This window comes from Camellia sinensis, chromosome 4 (assembly GCF_055761805.1).
Source record: "Camellia sinensis isolate YWXY chromosome 4, ASM5576180v1, whole genome shotgun sequence".
NCBI lineage: Eukaryota > Viridiplantae > Streptophyta > Magnoliopsida > Ericales > Theaceae > Camellia > Camellia sinensis.
This window is the reverse complement of record NC_138964.1, coordinates 195653867-195662521: the sequence shown is the minus strand read 5'-3', so window position 1 is coordinate 195662521 and position 8655 is coordinate 195653867. Positions and strand designations below refer to the sequence as shown.

Sequence of the window (8655 nt, the reverse complement as noted above, 5' to 3'; positions counted from 1 at the left end):
AAAGTTTGAATCAATTACAAAATTATTTAATTCAATCTCAAATGTTATCCACAAATCAAATATATTCAAGAAATATCATAAAATAATATTTTTAATGCACTCTCAATCACAATGTAATATAATTTTTTAAAAATTTAAGAATTTTGATATACAATTGTATGATTGTAAATGTATTACAATTGTATCGAACACATATTACGAAGCTCCCAAAAAAAAAAAAAATTAAAGCAAAAACCAGACCAATTCATCAATCAAATGAGTGAAAAAACTCTTAAAGATTATAGCATACCGAAAATTCCTTATCTTATGAGCGTGATGAGTGATACATTTGACGTTAGTGCGAGAAATGTTAAAAAAATTTAAAACATCTCTTAAAATTTATTTTTAATAATGTAACACAGAATTAATAGTGGAGTCAGAAAACTAAATCAAAAAGAACATTTATTAATTACAACTTTAATTTTTTTTTCCATAACCAACAATAAGAAAATACTAATAATTTTTGAATTAATATTAAGTACAAAAACTTAAATAAAATTATTACAAAAATATTTCCTATAAAATTTTACAATTAACTTCAAGTAAAATTGAAAAGAAAGTATTACGTGTAACTAGTGTGTCATAAATAATGCAAAAAAATCATATATTTAAGTGTTAAAATAAATTATATAATGATAAGATAAATTAAATTTTTATAAAATTTGAGTAAAAATTTTATATAATTATAATATCATATTATCATTAATATATGATATTACTAACCAATGAATAATGCTATATGCATAAATTAGTGTATTAATTAATGTACTAATTAATAATATATGCATCAATTGGTGCAAGTAGCACCACTCTAATTCATATTAATTATTGTTTAGTTTAAAAATTAATTATTTAAGATTGAATTCCATGTAATGGTGGAGTTACATGGAGACCAAGAATCATGCACTAATTAGTGTAGTTATGATATTATTATTAACTTTACTTATTATATAAACTAAAAATATTAGTTAGTGTATTAATATATATAGCATTATTCTATGAATTAATATAAATCGAGTAAATTTAGGAACTGTTTGTAATGAATGTTGCCCACTGAAGTGGCTCAGCATTAATTCATTACATGTCGATTCTGTGTTTTTATTTGTTTATTATAATCATGGACTTCGAGGCACTTGTAATCTTTATGGTGTGTTTGAATGGAGAATTTAAGATGAGATTTGAAAAAAAAAAAAAAAAAAAAAGAGTAGGTAAAATATGAATAAAATATATGTATTTATATTTTATCTAATTTTATATATATTTTTCAACATCAATCACTTTGCTTGGTTCCTATTTTTTAAAAACAGTTTTCAAAAAATTTTATACTCTTATTTTCCGTATTTTTTTGTTTTTACTGGATTTTTAAATATTTTATGCAAATTTTTTACTTTTTAGACATACCTAACATAAATACACCTAAAAAATAAAAAAATTATAAAAAAAATCTTTTAAAAATTCATTAAATACCAAAAATACAAAAAAAAATACAAGAATTTAGTACATTTTTTGTATTTTTATGTATTTCTTAATTTTTTAAAATATTTTTTCACAATTTTTTTTACTTTTTAAACACATCTAAGTAAGGTGCATCTAAAAAAGTAAAAAAAAAATGTTTAAAATTTTAAAAATATTCACTAAAAACAAAAAAACACGAAAATTAAAAAACTCAGTTTTCAAAAAACTTAATCCAAAAAACTCAAACCAAACACAGTGAATATTACTTCAATTACTCAATCAAGTGTCCAATTTAATCCATCTTTGTCATGTAAGAATATTCATAAAGAGACTCATATGCCACATGCTTGTTATATATATATATATATTATTTAATCAGTTTAATAGGTAACTAACATATGTCCACTATCTCATATGGTGGTTTCATGGAAAGTTACAACTTCCCTGATGGTGGGAAGTTATAAGGAGTTACACTTAGATATGGGTCCAACCCTATCTATATATATGCCTGTGATAGCCATCAAACACCAAAAATGCTAGAGGTCCCAAAAATTCTACCAAAAATTTTACCAAATGTCTCACATGGGTGTGGGACCCACATTGTGTGGGTCCCACACCCATGTGAGACATTTGGTAAAACTTTTGGTAGAATATTTGGGGTCTCTAGCATTACTCATCAAACACAGACGTTGTTTTGTGAATAGAATAGGCATGAAACTCTGTTCCTTCCATTTTTCCATATGGTTCCATAAAAATGTTCTATGAGTGGGTTTTGTTTATGTATTCAAGATTTAATCATTTAAGAATAAAGATTCAAATGCTTGAATATTTGAATATTATGGCAAGAGATATTCTTCTTTTTGAGTTAAAATTATTTTAATTCTCACAAGGGCATTGATTTAGACCCCCTTAAAACAACCACCCCCACAACCCCCTCACACACATGGAGGTTGGGGATTGGGTGAGAAGAAAAAAAAAAAAAAAAAAAAAAGTTGACCAATCAAAACTAAAGAGGGTCTCAACCTTTATTCTTCTCACAATTGGTATCAGAGTCACCTTATGTCCTTGTTGTTTAGCGTTGTTGTATGTTATGGAGACCAAATCTTATTGCGTTCTGTTTTATATACTTGCTGGGCCTCTGTTCCGTTATGATTTTGACATGTTAATTTTCTTCGTTTGTTCGATTTGTTTTGTTGGCTATAATATATTATTCTGGTTTACACTTCCTAATATTTTGATTAGTCTGAGCACAACACGTCTCTGTTTTAGCCATTTGTTTATTTTGTTTTGTCAAGGAGGTTTTGGAACTTGCAGGTATCATACTTTTGAATATAAAATTGATAGTCTAATACTTAATAGTGAAGTTTCAGTCAACATGGTGCCATCATTATACATGACTTGTGATTGTGCCATACAGTTTAACATTATTTAAGTTTGAATTATTAGAATGAATATTCATTGTTTGATTCATATTAATATATATATATATATATATATATGAAACTTGATGGATTAAAATATTAATTTGATGTCTATCAAAGATGAATTATTGCAAGATGTATTACTGAGAGGGATTAGTAGAATTCATTATGTTATGTGATTGTATTATTTACATCTAAAATTACTCATGTTTTGAATCTATTTCATCTTGGAGAATTGTTGTATGTCATTAAGTATTGATTTCTATTTATTGACAAATATTAAATAAAATAAAATAAAAATTGCATCCTCTTATTTTGTATAAATTCTAGAAATTATCATGTTTTATTTGGATTTATTTGGTTTATTTTAAAAGGCATGAAAGACTTGGATTTATTTCTAGAATTTTCATAAAGAAATTTTAACATGCTGTTAAGGATGTTTTGTTTATTATAGTTGCATGTTTAAATAGTAAGCAAATTCAATTGAATTTCATACAGTGAATTATAACATGTTCTTTTAATTTTTATAATTTTTGAGATTCATTGGCATGTTATCTAAAATAATAGCGGTGTTTGGGAAGGATTTTTTTGTGGTTTTTTTTATTTTTTTCACTAAAAGACAAATTGGTTACAAAATAAAAAAAAATAAATAAATCTAAACAAAATATCACATCAAACCCCATAATCATTTCACTTTTTCTCTTACAAACATCACATCCAACCACTAAAAACCCAACTATCTTTCCAAGCACAATTTTTTTTTTCCAATAATATCCTACAACTAAAAAAACTTACAAAAAAAAAAAACAACTTCCCAAACACCCACAATGTAATATTATATTACATACATTAAGGTAATTATTTATGCATTGAAAATTTATGTGAAATAAGAGCATATATACATTATGTATTAGACTTATGGAATTTATTTTGATCCAACGTCTAAGAAAAATCTAATATAAGGTTGAATTACATGAGTTTTGGTCTTGGAATTTTCATGTGATATTATTCTGATTGCATGTATTATGTGCATTAAAAGATTATGTACTTGTTGTGATCATATGGATTTGCTCACATTAATAAATTATGCCATAATTAAAAAGATTATATTTTGTTTTAAGATTAGCCACAACATCTTAAAAACATAAAGATGTAGTGATTCTCAGTATTATGATCACATAAAGTTAAAATTTAATTTGGCATTTTTCATATTGTAATTATGTTTTATGAATAATTTCTTGGTCTCACAGGAAAGTAATTATTTATGAAATTTAATTGGAATAAGATAATGGATTGAGTATTAAAGGGATTGAACACTCTAAACCCATAGGTATGAGTTTTCTTTTCCTTAAATATTTCGGAACCCATTAGTCTTATTATAAAATAATAGCAAATCTAATACAGTTTAGTAACCTCTACCCACATGAAGGTTTAGATTTGTTACTGAATTTGACATTGGTTGATTCAGACTATAGTTATTATTTTAAAGCATTAATAATGTTCTTGGTAATTGCAGTAATTTCTACCTCTGTACTGTCTAATGAGTCTTTTCATATTCCATTCTTGAATGGTGATAATTTTTCGAACTAGAAGAACAAAATCCTTCTAACATTAGGGTACATGGACCTCGATCTGGCACTCTGTGTGGATGAACCTCCTGAACCCACAGACGAGAGTTCTGCTGCAGAAAAAGAGTGCTTATGATAAGTAGAAGCAATCTAATCGCTTAAGCCCAATGCTCATAAAGTCACATATCAGCCAGAGCATTAGGGGCTTAATCCCACCATCTGATAAGGTCAAGAACTACATGAGGGCTATTGAAGAGCAATTTGTTAGTTCTAACAAAGCATTGGCAAGCACCCTAATGAACAAACTACCAGGAATGAAGCATAACAATTCTAGGAGTGTGCGCAACCATATTATGAAAATGAGGGACATTGCAGCTCATCTTAAGTCCTTAGAGATTGAGATTTCTGAGTCATTCCTTGTCAATTTCATACTCAATTCTCTTCTTGTAGAATATGGAGCATTCCAAATTTCTTATAATACAGAGAAGGAAAAATGGCCTGTCAATGAACTTTTGACCATGTGTGTTCAAGAGGAGGAGAGATTGAAGCATAGAAAAGTGGAAAGTGCTCATTTAGCAACACATAAATGAAGGCAATGGAAAAAGAGCAAAGGTGATCAGATATGCAAGAAGCTTGGTAAAGTGCCATTTAAAAATCATGGCAATAAGGATGCATGCTTCTTTTGCAAGAAAAAGGGTCACATGAAGAAAGACTACCCCAAGTATAAGAAATGGCTTGAAAAGAAAGGCAATCTCATATCTCTTGTGTGTTATGAATCTAATTTTGTTAATACTCATCAATATGATTGGTGGATTGATTCGGGTTCTACAATTCACGTTGCTAATACCATGCAGGACTTCCTCAGCCTAAGGAAACCGATGGGAAGTGAACAAGGCATTTATTCGAGCAATGGGATGCGTTCGCACGTCGAAGCTGTTGGAACTTTCAAACTTGTTTTAAAGAATGGCTTTGTTCTGGATCTTGAAAACACTTTTTACATTCTATCTTTTTCTAAAAAATTAATTTATGTTTCTAGACTAGTACCGTTTGGATTTGAATTTCAGTTTGTTGGTGCAAATTTTAGTTTGTTTAAAGACTCTGTTTTTGTAAGATTTGGTACTTTAATTAATGGTTTGAACAAATTAAATTTGGATCCTGTTTTTGAACAAAATCTTTTAACCTTGCATGGTGATATTGGCATTAAGCGTAATATTGTTAATGAGTCCTCCTCTATTCTTTGGCATAAAAGATTGGGATATATCTCCATTGAGAGAATAAAGAGATTGGTTAATGATGAAGTCCTTCTGACTCTTGATTTTACCCACTTTGGTATTTGTGTGGACTGCATAAAGGGAAAACAGACCAACAAGACTAGTAAATGTGCCAAAAGGAGTGTGGAAATTTTTGGAATCATACATACTGATATTTGTGGACCATTTACTCCACCTTGTCTGAATGGTCAGAGATATTTTATCTCATTTATTGATGACTTTACACGATACCTGTATCTCTACCTCTTGTTTGATAAGGCCGAGGCACTTGATGCCTTTAAAGTTTATAAAGCAGAGGTAGAGAAACAAACAGAAAAGAAAGTTAAAATTGTGAGGTCAGACAGAGGTGGAGAATATTATGAGAGGTACATAGAATTGGGACAATTACCAGGTCCATTTGCTAAGTTCCTTAAGGAAGAAGGTATTATTGTACAATATTCAGTGCCTGGCACACCATAAAAAAATGGTGTCGCTGAAAGAAGAAATCGAACACTTATGGACATGGTAAGGAGTATGCTTAGTTACTATAATCTGCCTATGAATTTATGGAGTGAAGCTTTGAAACCGTTGTGTATATCTTAAACAGGGTTCCATCCGAGATTGTTCCCAAAACACCATTTGAGTTATGGAGAGGATGGAAGCCAAGTTTAAAACACTTACACGTTTGGGGTTGTCCAGTTGAAGTGAGGGTGTATAACCCACATTTAAAGAAATTGGACCTCAAAACAGTTAGTGGTTTTTTCATAGGCTATACAGAAAACTCCAAGGGCTGCAGATTTTATTGTCCTTCAAATTTACTTAGAATTGTTGAAACCAGAAATGCTAAGTTTATTGAGGAAATTAACCCTAATAGGAGTTACCCTCGAAAGATAGAGTGGAAGGAATCATGGGATCTGGATACAACACCCAGGAATATAGGTGAATTGGTTGTCTTTCAAGATAATCAACCCAATATTCTTGAAAATCAACAAATTCAAGAACTTTCACCATAAGAGAAACAAATCAACATAGAGCCTATACCTCAAGTCCTAATTGAGACTACAGAATTAAGGAGATCCTCACGAGCTAGAAAGTCAACAATTTCTGGTGATTATTTTGTATACTTAATGGAGTTTGATTTTGACATCGGACCTAAAGATGATCCTATTTCATTTTCCAATGCCATGAATAGGGATGATTCTAAATTATGGTATGATGCCTTGAAAGAAGAGTTGGAATCTATGGCTAAGAATCAAGTTTGGGAGATTGCCGAGTTGCTTAAAGGAGTTAAAGCTATTAGTTGTAAATGGGTCTATAAGACCAAGAAAGACTTAAATGGCAATCTCGAACGATATAAGGCCAGACTCATAGCTAAAGGTTTCACTCAAAGAAAAGGCATCGATTATCATAATACCTTTTCTCCAGTTTCAAAAAAGGATTCATTTAGAATTATCATGGCATTAGTGGCTTATTTTGATTTAGAGCTACATCAAATGGATGTGAAAATGGCATTTCTGAATGGGGATCTTAAGGAAGAAGTATACATGAAGCAACCTGAAGGTTTTTGTTCTGAAAAAGATAGTCACTTAGTTTGCAAGCTCAAGAAATCCATCTATGGACTAAAACAAGCTTCCTGATAATGGTATTCAAAGTTCCACAATGTTATTACTTCATATGGTTTTACAGAAAATGTTTTGGACAACTGTATATACCTTAAGGTTAGTGGGAGCAAATATTTTTTCCTAGTTCTATATGTGGATAACGTTTTCCTTGCATCTAATGATTTGGGATTGTTGCATGATACTAAACAATTTCTTTCCTAAAATTTTGAAATGAAAGATATGGGTGAAGCTTCTTATGTCATTGGCATAGAGATTCATAGAGATAAGTCCAAAGGACATTAGGATTGTCTCATAAAGCCTACATTGAAAGAGTTTTGGAGAAATTCAAGATGAGTGATTGCACTTCTAATACAGCGCCCATTTTAAAGGGTGACAAATTCAGTCAATGCCGAGAAATGATTTGGAAAAGGAACAAATGGTTAGCATTTCCTATGCGTCTGCCGTAGGCAGTTTAATGTATGCTCCGGTTTGTACACGACCTGACATTGGATTTGCAATTGGGATGCTTGGAAGATACCAAAGCAATCCAGGAATGGAAAATTGGAAAGCTGCAAAGAAAATCATGAGACACTTAAAGGGAACCAAGGACTATACGCTTACTTACAAGCATGTTGACTGTCTTGAGGTGGTTGGATATTCAGACTCAGATTTTGCAAGTTGTGCAAATTCTAGAAAATCCACTTTAGGATATGTCTATCTGCTAGTAGGCGGTGTTGTTTCATGGAAGAGCGCCAAAGAGACGATATTTGCATCGTCAACAATGGAAGCAGAGTTTATAGCATGCTTTGAAGCAACATCACAGGCTATTTGGTTAAGGAATTTTATCACAGGATTTCGAATTGTGAATTCAATTTCTAGGCTATTAAAGGTTTACTATGATAATTCGGCTGCGGTTTTCTTCTTTAACAACAACAAAAGTGGCAGCCGAAACAAGCATATTGATATAAAGTATCTTAAAATTCGAGGCCGTGTTAAGAAGCAAGAAGTTAGCATTGAGCATATTAGTACCGATATGATGATTGCAGATCCCATGACCAAAGGTCTTTATGTAAAGGTGTTTTCAAAACACGTCGAGGGCATATGATTGATTGGTTAGCTCAATAATTTTTCTAGTTGTTGTTTTTGTTTTTGTTTTTGTTTTTTTTTTTTTTTGTTTTATTTTGTCATGACAATTTGATTATTATTAAAAAAAAGCATCATTTTGTGCACCTAAAGTATTTGTGATGCTATGCAGTCCATTGGGACTATTGATCCATAGAGATCATTAGACAGAGAATAACTTATTTGAAGTTATTCATAA

The 8655-nt window shown here is 30.3% G+C and overlaps 1 pseudogene; it reads left to right on the top strand.

The window, feature by feature from the left end:
• Positions 1-7740: 7740 nt before the first annotated feature.
• On the top strand, positions 7741-8439 carry LOC145824343 (secreted RxLR effector protein 161 pseudogene; annotated as a pseudogene).
• Positions 8440-8655: the final 216 nt, after the last annotated feature.